A 13,492-nucleotide genomic window follows, 5' to 3' on the forward strand; every position below is an offset into this window, starting at 1 on the left:
ATGCAACCACGCTATGCAGCCCCAAGTTTGCTCATGTGGTTGCGATTAAACCAAGGCCTGAGCTGGGACAAGATAGTGTCCATTTCTGCTTGGCTAGCCGTCGACCCCCAGTCTGCTCCTCCTCGGGGCTAATGTTCTGTCATCTGGCTTCAGCCCATCTGGGGGAGGACAAGTAGAAGCCAGACAGCCGTGAATCTTGCTGTCTGCTCGCAATGTCTGCCGTCTAGGGAGGATTGAGAGGAGCTCCTGTCAAGGGAAATGTATAGCTCAGTAGCAGAGGCGGATGCCCTTTGGCTGTACCACAGCCCAGGGTCAGCTGAAATCTTTCCAGAGAGAGCAGGGCTCAGGTGGGGCCTGGGTTTACCACAGACTCCTGTGCGACTCCCAAGTGATAAGCAAAGGAAAAAAGCGGGCACCAGAGCCTGAGCCAGAGCTGTTTTTGAGTGTATAGAGCTGGAGACTAGAGTAGAGTTCAATTCCCAAGAAAGAGGTGATCTTGCACCATTACACGTAAAGAACTGTTTTGACTCAATTACATGTTTTAAGGAGGCCTGGACAGAAGACGGAACACTAAGATATCAGAATGATAATGGTGATTGTCTCTGAGTAGTCAGATTAGGGGTGTTTTCATTTTCTTCACCCCCCTTCTCAATATTGTTATGTTTTGCCACCAAGCCTGCATTTCAATAATCAACAAAAGTGAAAATTTAAAAAATCGAATGTTAAGTATGTCAGGAGTTTCCCCCGCATTCTTACTGAATTAATGAATTGTTCTTTATAATTCTATAGAGTGGTTCTGGAGAAAAGAAGGTTTCACTTACAAACAATCCCAAGGTACTCCGCCTGGATGTCTTAGATAACTATGGGACCCCAACGAAGCAGACCCACAGTCTCCCCTTGCCTTTCCCCTTTTATGCCTCCTCTCCATCAGCTCGTGCTACTTGAGATTTCCCGTACCCACTCCTTAGGGCTCAAGAGCCCAGTTTATGGTATTAGAGGTGAGCTGAATATGAATCAGACACTTCTCAGTCATATAAGCCTAACTAGATCCTCAACTCAAGCCCATCATCTGGAAAATGAAGATAAAAGTAGTGCCTGTATCACAGAATGTTTGTGAAAATTAAGTGAGATCTTAGATAGAAAGTACTTAACAGTACCTGGTGTATAGTGACATTTAAGGAAGTATGATCTTTAGTTCAGCCTCTCTCACTCTAATGCACTTGATATTGACTGTAATCTGTGGGCTCTGGTTCTTTGCCTGATAGAAAATATAAACAGAAAATAAAAATTAAGTCAAATAACAAAAACAGGTCAGTTTTTATTATGGCAGGATATGCCCTGTTGAAATCACCTGGGTGGTGCTGGCAAACACCAAGTGTTTTCTGAGGAGTTTGAGTGGAGAGGATGCTGCCCCAAGTATCTCCCCACCTGATAAGAGGCCTCTGCCTGAAACTGATGGTGGTTAGGAGCAGAGCTTTGAAGACAGACCTTGTCCACACCCTCTTTCCCCTCTTGATAGCTGTGGGACTCGAGCAAGCTGCTCTGAGGGTTTTTTATGTCTCCCTGGGGTAATGACACCTACCCGAAGAGCCGGGGTGCAGGTCCTAGTCTGTGATGCCTTCCAGCATGGGCCCAAGAACCACCCCGAGGGCTCCTTCACTTCTCTCAGGCTCTGATCAAACAGCAACTTCTTGGAAGACCTTCTCTGATCACCCGGCATCCAACAGAGGCTCTCCTCCATCCATCCCCACACATGCCCATGCCCATACTGGCTCTCCCTCACCTCCGAGATGAGCTCCCCACAGCTCGATGTGAGAGGAAGTCCTGACTGGTCTCAGCCAATTAATTACTCAGTGAATACAATGCTGGGCTAGTACACTGCTCTCTGAGCCTCAGTTTCTCCATCTCTAAAGGCAATACCATATTTACCTCAAACAGCTAGGCAGAGGATAAATTTCAATCGTGGAAATAAATCTGCCTTGAACACTGTAAATCACCATATAAAAAGGAGATGTTAGCAACATTTTTTTTTAAGTAACCCAGCAGTTTATTTCCTGGGTGACACCCTAAAACAAGAAAAAAAAATGTTCCAGTCAGAATGGGAGAAAGAGAAACACTTCATTTGGGACCAAAGTCTGATTTGAAACCTTGTTGCCTCTACCTGACTCACCCAACAGCCCCTCACCCCCTCACTCGCCTCGGCCTCAGCTAGCTGCACAGGCACCGCTGGGAGCTGGGCTCTGGAACCCTCCATCCATCCTGGCCAGCAACACGCCTTTGGCACATCCCGCCCTGGAGCCAGCCCAGGCTTAGTAATGGGATACAGAGCTTCTTGCTGGGCGAAGTAGAGTTTTGCGTCAGGAGAGTTGTCGCTTTCTGCTGGTTGCCTGGTGACCCTAATGGAAAATGAGCTGTGGCGGACAATACCACAGAAACCACTCCCTCAGCTGGCGGGCTCCTCGGAAAGCCCTAGTGCCATGGGAGGGGGAGGGGGCTGTCTCCAGAAGCGTTGTCACTGGGAGCCTCTCTGTAGGTGGCGGTAGGGATAGGCACACAAGGGCAAGGCCCAAGGAGGGCTGGGCCACAGCATGGCTCTCCTCTCTGCCTGACCTGTTGCTCATGAAGGAAGGGTGGGCCCCACACACTCATGAATGTTGGTCCAGGGCCCAATTTTAGATAAAAGCACGCGCACACACACACACACACACACACACACACAAAGTTCCATCTGCATTGACACTCCATAGCTCCCACAGCATGTGAGGACGCATTCTGAAGCTTCCATGAGGCCCTCTCTCAGACTCACAGCCCGAGCTAGAAGGCTGGGCACGCTCGGTGGAGTGACCCAGCCAAGAGAAGCAGCTCACCCAGGACAGGAGGAGGCTTTCTGGTTGGGTGGCCTATAGGAAAGAACACCAAGAGGACACTGGTTAGTTGTGAAAATATGTGGTGAGTGTCATCAGTGGGAAAATAAATTACGAAGTACACTTAGAAGAGCTCGTGCCAGAGCCAGGCCCGCTGAAAAGGCCAGCTTATCAAAAGTGTGCAGAGACCCTACTGTGTGCTGAATACGCTCTCCCATTCTTGTCTCATTTAATCCCCAGGTTATTATGATACTATCTGTAGCTATGAAAAGTCTGGATTTAGAGATGAAATTGAAGCTCAGAGAGATTGGACAATTTGTCTGAGGGTCACACAGCTACTCAGAGTCAGGATTTGACACTTGCTCTTCTGATTTGAAGTCTAGTGTTCCTTCCCTAACATCCCCCCACCACGCCCCAAAGAAAATTCTTTTCCACCACCACGCCACCCCTCTTTCCCTCCACTATTTCCCTTCACCCAATCTCCGGCAAGCAACGTGCCCCACCCCAGGGGTGCCTTAGTCTGACCTTGATTCATCGAGAACAAATGTTATTGATTTAAGTCAGTCAGTCAGTCACTCAGCCCTTGACCAACTCTTCTGTGAGGCAAATTTCAGGCCATCAAGCCTAGGTGCCGGGGCTGCCACAGCAAACTTAGGGGCACCCTCCCCATCCTCAAGGAGTTGTATTTGTTTATCCCTTGACAAGATAGCTTCCAGACTTGCGAAGCAGTTTCACAAATAAGCGACAGCCAATACCCCGCTCCACACTGCGCTCCCCATTACGCCTCCCGCTATATTTGGAAAGAAATATAATCTGCATTTTTTTTCCATCCTCCTCTATTCAAATGACTGCCTCAGCGGCATGTCCCTCATCTTCCCAGTCATGCTAGTGATTAGTGTCTGTCCAATGAAAAGGTTATGAAAAATAACAAGGAATATTGTCTTGATTCATATTTTTGTTTTAGGCTTTGAAAAGGATTTTGCTGAAAGTATTTCAATGAATTTGTTACCAGCACTTACATAATGGTCTGAGTGCAATGAATAATGGCTGAGAGCACAGCTGAGATCAATTCCATTCATGAGCAAATGAGTCAGGGAGACCCTGCCAGGAGTTCAACCCTCCCTGTCCGCCTCCAGGCCTCGGAGTTTGGAGCAATCCTCAGGTTTCTGGGTGCTTCAGTTCATTTGTACTTGGCTGAAGACAGTTTCCTGTTTCTAAGAAAAGACTGCTCGGATGTCTTACAAAGCCCTTTGGACAGCAAGTCCTGCTGGCCCAGCTAGGCATGGCCCAGGGGTGGCACGGTAGCGGGGGAGGGGAAGCTACACAGGCAGGGTTGGTTCTCATTAACCCCCTGAAGCCCAAAGGCGTCCTGGGATTCACAGAATGAGGTGAGTACAAATATTTGTCAGACCGGCTGAAAAGTGAAGAGAAGGGTAGGACTGGGCCAAGTACGCCCAAGCTCTTCGAAGAACATCTGGATTTGCTCAGCCTCAACCAAAAGACAAGACATGACAAGGCCCACAGAAAGGGACAGGTGCGCGGCGCACCTTCCAGCCCTGGCGAGGAAGCCACGCATCGGGGCGGCGGAGCCCGGGTTCTCGCCAGCCCCCAGCTCCTGCCTGCAGCTCGGCGGTCCTACCGATCGCTTTTCCAGCCACACCGCAGGCTGTTACCATGGAGGCAGCTGTTAGGGCAAAACAGAGCTGTCAGATCTTCACCCTGTGGCTTGCAACCCCAGGCCCGACGTGGAGGGGAGCCATCCTGTGGCCACAGGCCTCGGTGGGGCGCTCTGGGGACAGACGTAATGGGAACCGTGGGGAGGCGTGGTAGCCGGAATGAGACCCCGTGGGGAAAGCCCACGGGAGGGTGGAGCCCAGCCTCCTGCTACAAGGAGGCCAACTCCCCGGGCACCAACCCCAACCCAACCCCAGCTGGACTCTTCTCCCCATCCCAACGGTTGGCTAGCCACAGGTGACAGCATCACGCAGTGACTTACACAGGCTTTTGGTGGGAGAAACCGTGCACTGAAGTTTTATCAACATAGGCTCCGGAAGCAGAGCCTTCAGGGTTGGAATCTTGTCTCTATTGCTTACTCCGGGGTATGGCCTCCCTAAGGCCACTCAGGCTCCCTGAAGCCTCAATTTCTCAATTAAGAAAATAGCATGTCACCGCTTGTCACGTTGTTGTGATCATCAGTTGAGATAATCCTCCTGACAGATCTCCCGATTTTCACTCTTGCTTCATTCTGATTCTTACCAAGAGCCAGAGAGCTCTTGTTAAAACGTGAATCAGATTATGTTGCCTCTCCCGAAACGATCCAATGGCTTCCACTGGAAAGAAGAGTCTTAGCGGGTCCCACAAGGCCACACTCATTGGCAGCCGCATAAAGCTCAGCTGCTGCCCCGGTCCTGCTCATGGGTCTGCTGCACCACCTAGGACCAGTTTCCCCTCTTCAAGTTTGCTTCTGCCTCAGGACCTTTACACTTGCTCTTCTCTTCTCCCAGGAACACCTCCCCCGCTCCATGTGGGTGCCTTCTTGGTTGGTCTCTTCTATCTCAGGCAACATCTCAGAAGGCAACCATCTATGTGAAACTGCTGTGCTCCCACCCCCAGAGACTCTCTATCTCATTTTCTGTATCATTTACTTCTTGGTAGTCATTCAAGTCCGAAATTGTCTTCATTACCTTTGTACAATTGTTTACTCTCTCTCTCTCCCCCAGAAGAAAATTTAAGTCCCAGGAGAGCAAGGATATTGTTTTCAACCTTATTGCCAGTTCCTACAACAGTGCCTGACACATAGTGGGGCACTTAAATAAATGTCTTATTAAGTTAAATTATTTAATGAAATGTCTGTTAAGTAAATATTAGCTGCTTATATTATTAACTGATAGCATAATAAATATATATCATTAACGGATAACCTACTACCTTGTTTGAGTGGTGATAGCAGTCACCTCAGACACAGAACGGTCCATTACAGATTTACGAGAGCTTTTCACATTCATGCCTCACTTGAGCCTTACGGCTAGCCTACAAAATGGCCAGCATACTTTTGCTTGTAGATGGGGCTGGAGGAGACTCGGCAACATGCTGGACTTGAAACTAGGCCTTCACCTTCAGACTCCAAGACAGAGTTTCAACCACCCATACGATCTGCCTTCAGATAACATCACTTCTCAAACTAGGAAAACATCATGCTTATCCTCTTCAGAAGGCCTCGCTCCTGAGGTGAGGGGAGGCCAGGATTTCAGGCCCTGTGGCAGGCAATGGTGGGAGCCCCCTCTGGTCACCTTCAAATTTCAATTGCCTCCATTGCCAAGAAGAGCTCTTTCTGACTGGTATCACCTCGGTTGGCACATCTTCCAGCACTCATGGTCTGAGGCACAGATTCCCTCCATCTCAACAGCTTCCTCCCGGCCCTCCTTCCCCTAGCCCTTGTCCCTTTAAGGCAGCTAGAAGATATGCAAATCAAGGCCTGGGAGAGCCTACTGTGGGCTCTGAGGGCCCCAAGAATGCAGAGCTTGCTTAAAGGTCACAGCTGAGGGAAGAGAGTTTGGAGCCCACTCACCCGCTCTGCTTTCTCATCTCTCCAAAAGGTCAACAGGGAGTTCCCCATCCAAGTGTGGAGCACTGGGGCCAGAGGAAGAGAGGAGGCTCTGGGGCTGGAGCCTTTGTGAAGACTGAGCCAAGGGGACGTTCCCTGCTTCACACTGTGGGATGCATTCATCAAAATGGTCAAAATAGTAATGATGCAGGTCCCTGCCCAGGGTGACCACCTATGAGAGGTCCTACTGAGCTCTAGGATATTGCGGAAGGACCCAGGTCCCTCTGGATGAGCTGGTTGATCATAGGACATTCCCCCTGGTTCACTCAGACCGCAGAACACTTAATCACTGTTAGCTGTCATGCTTGCTCCTCTCGTTCTTTCTATCATGTCAAAGTGCGCGGGGAAGGTTGGAGGGATAGAATCACCCATCTCTTCTCACATTTCCTTTGGATTTGCTCAAGGAAATTGTATAGTTGTGTCCTGGCATTTCCAGGAATATTAATACTCCTTTACACATTTTCAGTAGGTAACAACAGCTAAGGCTTCCATTCCCACCCACATCCAGCCACTGAAATGGAACTAACATGAGAGCCAGAACTAGAGATTTGACCAGGAATTATTCTCAGGAAGAAGGAAAAGAAAAGTGTTGAGCATCCAATTCCTGGAGACCTGTTGTCTCAGTACCTGACATATCAGTGGGGGGACTAGTTAAGGTGGCAAGGGTACATCACGTGACACTGTGAGGACATTCAGGGCTGAATGCTGACTTATGATTCAGAGCTCACAGTTTCTAGAGAAGGAGCAAACATGGCTGGGGTGAGTATACCCTCTGTAGTCAATCAGCTGGGGTACAAATAACTACTTATTAGTTGCATGCATTTGGGCAGGCTGTTTATCCTCTCCCCCCTGGCCTCAGTGTTCCCATACACAAAATGGGGGTAATAAGAGTCCTTTCCTTTTAGCATCGTCGTGACAATTAAATGACATAATTTATGCAGTATGATTGGCACAGTGCCTGGCACAGACTCAACAAATGGTAGATGTTGTCATTGCCATTACTATTATCATTCAGTCGAGGCCATGTACACTGCTGGATTCAAACATGCTTGTGCATTTCTGTCAAATTCATAGCTGAGGCCATCTCCAAATTTTTACTTTTATTAGCCGTGCAGGGTATCTGGGAGAGAACTCATTCAAAGGAAAGTTGGAACTAGGTACAGCTATAGTGAATTATCTCAGGAACAAAGCTTTAGCCAAACAAGGCTGTGGGGAGATTCTCAGAGGCTCCTGTAAATGGAATCAAGACCCTTCCAATGGGACCTTGCACCTTTGTCTCTAGTAGGGATGGTGGGGGGTGGGGGGTCATCTGTTCATTTCAGCGTAGACATTCAAAGTCTCTCGCCATTGCCCTTGGGCTCTGATACTAGTCATTTACCTCTTAGTATGAATTTTGCCAGGCTCTCCGTTCTCCCTCACAGTAGGAGCATTAAAAACTCATTCTCTGGGCCAAATGGAAGTCTGTAGCAAGTGCTGTGGAAAGCGGGAGTTTCTTCCTTGAGATCCTAAAAGACACATGGGAAAGACACTTGTATAATGGGAACTTTGAGTCCTTGGTTGTCAGGAATGGTCTCAATTTCAAACAATCTCACCTGTTACTCTCATGACCCATCAACTTTTTCTGGAAACTACATTTCCCAGGCTTTTCCTCACACTTGGATGTGGTACAGAAATCCTTTTTTATACCATACAAGTCTCAGATTTGGTCTGTTAGAGGGGGCCAGTTCATTAACAGAAAGAACTCTAGATGAGAATCAATTCTGCTCTCAGCCGAGGACTTTGATGGGCTAAGAAGTGGAAGAATTCATGGAACATAACTCAAACCAAGCACTCTACCACAAAGGCCCATTCTAGATCCTTTCAAGGCCTTCAGAAAGAACCACCAGTCCCTGAAATTTCAGTAAAAATCTCCCTGCAAGAATGATGGAGTTCATAATAGAGAAATAGATTAACACCATCCCTTGGGAATCTTAAAACAAAATATACTTAGTCCTAATATGCATCATTTGAATTTGAAAGGCTGGTCTAACAAAGACCTGGGGCCTGAACCATCTACGGCAAGTTTCAGTGTCTATCAGAGGAATTGGACTGGAACTTGATTGTCCTAACAGGTTCATCTGTGATTGTGTTAGCCCATGAACCTAGGGCCCTAATCTGGCTCTCACCAAATGTCAACATAAAATAGCTTCATTGGGACGCCTGGGTGGCTCAATTGGTTAAGCATCGGCCTTTGGCTCAGGTCATGATGCCAGGGTCCTGGGATCGAGCCCTGCATTGGGCTCCTTGCTTGGCAGGGGACCTATTTCTCCCTCTGCCTACTGATCCCCCCCCCACTCTCTCTCTGACAAATACATAAATAAATTTTTTACGAAAAATATCTTCATTAAATAGAAAGCAGCTTAAATTTAAAAGGTGACACTGTTACAGAGAAACTCAGTTTCACCACCAGCCCTACAGAGATTCCACAAATGGCATTTCCTATTACTTAATTCTGATGCTCTCAGCCTCTGCTTCACCCTGTTCTAATTTGGCCACTATTCCAAGTCATTTGGGTGTGCTCTCCCTGCCCCTGTTTACTTTGCTGTGAAGTCCGTGGGCGGCAAGCAGAGAGCAGGAGCTCCAGCACAGACCTGGTCTCTGCAGAGGCTTCCTCATGGAGGGACACCCTTGTGCTTAGTGGGCTGGGGCAGGCTAGTGTGCAGAAGGCTGTCAAGGCTCAGCTGCCTAGAGACTTTGACTCTCTGATTCCTACCAAGAGGTGTAAGGAAAGGTCTGAGCCCTAACCTGGATTCACACACACACAGGCACACACACACACACACACACGTATATACTGCCCCCATCCCCCCACCTCCCACTCATTGTACGGAGGAGAAACAGAGCAGAGATCTCCCATGCCTGGCTTTCTTTACCAGCGCTCACCAGCCCTCACCAGCCTCTGCCGGATTTGGCTCTTTCCAGTGAAAAATGAGCCCTAAAGCCCTGGAGCCTTCTTGGTGATTTACCGAGAACTTTACTTCCACATGGGCTTTCCGGCTGCATCCAACCCCAAAGAGGCAGGGGGAGGAAGAGGGAGAAAATCATAAATGGATAGTAAGATGAGAAACAGATGTTTGGAGCCTTCACTGGCAGGGAATTCTCCCCTTCGACCCCCTCTTTTCATGAGATTAGAAGGGCTGAGTCCCCGAAAGCAGTCTCTTGCTCTACCTACATTTCTCCTTCCTCCCGACCAAACCCCCAACTGCCACTCCATCTTGCAAAGGTCTTCACGGCACCTTGCCATGTGGGTATCTACCTGGTTAGGTTATTTCTTTCTGATGACAAATGAATGCTAGGTGCTCTGACCATAGGCATGTATTAGACATAATCCTTTGCCATCGAGGAGCTCACGAGCTAGCAAGGGAGACAGGGAAATAAACAGGCAGTTCCAAGAGGGTAGGGTCTATCCTAGGACAGAGGTCAATGCTGGACATTCTGGAAGCACATGGGAGGGACCCTGAACCCAGTCTTGGGGCTCAGATGAGTGCTGGAATGTCAGAGGACATGTGATCTGAGTTTTGAAGATGTTATTCAATGAAAGGTGGATAGAAGTCAATTTGGATGTATTAACTTAGCAGCCTTCAAGAGCTTCATATATTTATTTAGTATAACACAACGGTTAGGGGAAACCTCCCCAAAGCCAGGCTGCCTGAGCTTGAAACCCCAGATCAGCAACTTATTATCCCATTAGGCAAGTTAATGAATCTCTGTACCTCACTTTCCTGATTTGTAACGTGAAGACAATTATACCCATCCTGTAGGGCTGCTGCAGGAAGTATGTGAAATATTACTTCTAAGGCATTTAGACTAGCACTTGGCACATAGTAGGCACTATACCATACGTGTTTTTCAAAGAAAAGAAACGGAAAGCTTAAGAAGTATTTTGAGCCTGCTGTATATCAGGCAATACGCAAGGCCCTCTGGATACTTAAAAGTCACAGTCTGTTTTTTCGAGGAAGCCCTGAACGAGTGTGGTTGAATTCTCAGTGAATTATAATGCAGTACTTTAGGAGGGAAGAGAGAGTCGTCATAGGCATGGCATCTTCTCCATCCTTCCAGATGATCAAACCTGTTCTAGGAGCCAGTGTGGACCCTTCCACAGCCCACCCCCAACCTCTCGCTTCCCACTGGCGTATCCTACAGAGTTAACTACTTAATGATCTGTTGAATCCCACCCCTTTGCTCCTTTCCTGTTGCTGATGCTTCTTCTGGTTCCTTGTGACCTCGCACGAGGACTAGTGAGTGTAGAGCCAGGCTCCGTACCTCCAGCTCTCTCCTACCCACCGAGTCAGTTCCTTTCCTTCTTCCTTTCCTTTTTCTTTGGAGAAATGTTTATTCAAGTTATTTTTAAAATTGTGTTATTTGAGGTTTTGTTTTGTTTTGTTTTTTGGGGGGGGTTGCTATTGAGTTGGAGGAATTCCTCACCTATTTTGGAAATTAACCCCTTGCCATATGCATGCTTTGCAATATTTTCTCCAGTTATGTGGGTTACCTTTTCACTTTGTTGGTGCTTTCCTTTGCCATGCAGAAGCTTTTTAGTATGCAGGAGTTCCACCTGTCTATTTTTGCTTTTGCTGTCTGTACCTTTGATGTCATAGTGATGAAATCCTCAGACCAATATCATGACACTTTTCCTCTATGTTTTCTTCCAGGGGTTTTAAAGTTTAGGTCTTATTTTAAATCTTTAACCCATTTTCAGTTGATTTTTGTGCATGATGTGAAAAGGGTCCATTTTCATCCTTTTGTGCGTGGATATCCAATTCTCCCAGCACAAGTTGTTGAAAAGACTGTCTTTTTACTATTGTATATTCTTGGCACCCTAGTCAAAGATCAGTTGACCATCTATGCTTGGAATTATTTCTGGGCTCTCTCTTATGCTCCATTGGTCTATAATGTCTTTTTTAAGGCCAATAACATATGGTTCTAATTATCAAATCTGTTTTTTACTGCGCTAGAGTCATGTTTTCTGTACTCAAATTTCCTCATAGCATTCCCCAACTCAGAATTTCTCCATTGATCCTCCATTGGCTACAGACAAATATCTAAATTCCTTAACATGGAAGAGCCCTTTGTGACCCGATTCTTATTTTTCTTCCCACTTACATCTCTGGACACCCTCAACCCCTCAACCCAGCTGACACATCCTTCTGTGAAATCACTGTGTTGTTCGCGTGAGCGTTGCTCTCCATGTTAAGGATGTGCATCCTACTTCTTTACTACAGAATGCATGCATCCTCTATAACAAATTCTCTGATCCCTCCAGTTCTGTTTTCATCAAAGTTCCTTGCAGCCTGAACCTAACTACACAATCATGGGGACAGATTGAGGGGTCAGCCCATAGCACCCATTTTTCCTATATGAGCCCTGAAATAATTTTTTTTAAAAAGACCAAATAGAAAAAAAAAACTGTACTCATTAAAAAATACTTTTGAGCATTTAAAAAAAAAAAAGACCAAAAAAGTAGATGGAATAAGATCCCCAAATATTACCCTCATCAGTGATAAAGCCAACATAATAGTGTGAAGTTAATAGCAATGGGCAACTGGACAAAGGAGCTTCCTAATAACGACCCCAGAATTTGGCTATCTTAACCTTCAAGGCACAGACTCCAGTGGACTGCATCAGTCTTCCTGATGGCAGGGCCTATGACTGTAAGATTTAGAGCATGGGCTAACACAAGAGAATATGAATCTTAAGAGCAGGACTAATTTCTTCTTTCAAAACTCAGCAAATATATTAGTCCTTGGAGTGGAGCAAGTAAAGGACAGAGAAAGGCTAGGAGTGTTACACTAATGGAACTCCTTCCACATTAAAGAAAACACCAGGAATAGAGAAGACAATTACCTATCCCTGGTCTGGTCTCAGGAATTCAGCTGGTTAGGGATCAAACCATTCTGAACACCTACGAACTCAACAGGAGCTCGAAGGAAAGGGTAGCAACAACTCTCTGAACAGAAAAGCGACCACTTACTGGAAGGTAGGACGTGTGGAGAAGTGAATCCGAGGCGATATTCGGGAGGATAGACGGCAGGGGAGGGGGCCTCCGTCGGCCGCTTCTGGCAAGTGCTAGAGCTGTGGAGCACAAAATTGGACCTTTTAGAAGTCGGCTCCGCTGAGGGACGTCGCTGCAGTGGCTAAGTGGGGGGTGGAATCCTCCCGGGACAGTGTGGTCTCAGGACCCTCGGGGTCACAGAAAGACCGGGGGTGCCTGAGTGCGGCAGAGCTCCCAGGTATCGGAGCAGGGAAGCTGGCTGCAGAGACGGAGCCAAGGTGCGGGCTCTCAGCTCGGGGTTGCCATAAACTGTGATCTGCGGCCCAGTCGGGCCACTGCTCCTCCAGCAGGGACCCAACAAGCGGCAGAGCCGGGGAGACTCCCCTCCCCCCCCCCGGAGGAGAGGCGCGGGAGTGCACCGCAGGGATCTGCTGGGTTTGGAGACCCCACACGGGGTCGGGTGCCAGAGATAGAAACGCTCGGTCACAGGCCGGGTGAGCACGGAGTGTGGCCGGGGACCAGGGAGACAGGAGTGATGGACTGCTTTTCTCTGGGGGCGCACTGAGGAGCGGGGCCCCGGGTTCTCAGCTCCTCCCAGGCGCAGATTGGGAGACCACCATTTTCACTCTTGTCCTCCAAAGCTGTACCGAGAGCTTGCAGGGAACAAAAGCTCCCGAGAGCAAACCTGAGCAGATTACTTAGCACAGACCCGACAAGGGCGGGGCAATTCCGCCTCCGGCAAAGACACTTGGGAACCACGGCAACAGGCCCCTCCCCCAGAATATCAGCAAGAACAGCCCGCCAAGACCAAGTTTACCGATCAATGAGAACGGGAGAACCCCAGCGCTACAGGAATACTGCACATAGAATTCATGGCTTTTTTACCATGATTCATTAGTCTTTCAAAGTTAATTTTTTTAAACTGTTTTTCCTTTTTTGAATTTTTCTTTTTCCCTTTTCCAAACAACATCTTATCAATCCCTTTAAAAAAAA

The 13,492-nt window shown here is 47.8% G+C and overlaps 1 long non-coding RNA gene across 2 annotated transcripts; it reads right to left on the reverse strand.

Annotated features, from left to right (window-relative positions):
• Nucleotides 1–2,241: 2,241 nt before the first annotated feature.
• Nucleotides 2,242–7,968, reverse strand: LOC141374590 (uncharacterized). 2 transcript variants are annotated; one of them, XR_012381605.1, is made up of 3 exons: nucleotides 7,847–7,968; nucleotides 2,868–2,900; nucleotides 2,242–2,396 (listed from the first exon to the last, which is right to left on the reverse strand). It is a non-coding gene; the product is annotated as an uncharacterized lncRNA (long non-coding RNA). The 2 variants fall into 2 exon arrangements; XR_012381604.1 differs by having other exon boundaries at nucleotides 2,242–2,411.
• Nucleotides 7,969–13,492: the final 5,524 nt, after the last annotated feature.

The sequence above is a fragment of the Callorhinus ursinus genome, unplaced genomic scaffold, assembly GCF_003265705.2.
Source record: "Callorhinus ursinus isolate GAN/ISIS: 27379988/994484 unplaced genomic scaffold, GSC_fseal_2.0 scaffold19, whole genome shotgun sequence".
Lineage (NCBI taxonomy): Eukaryota > Metazoa > Chordata > Mammalia > Carnivora > Otariidae > Callorhinus > Callorhinus ursinus.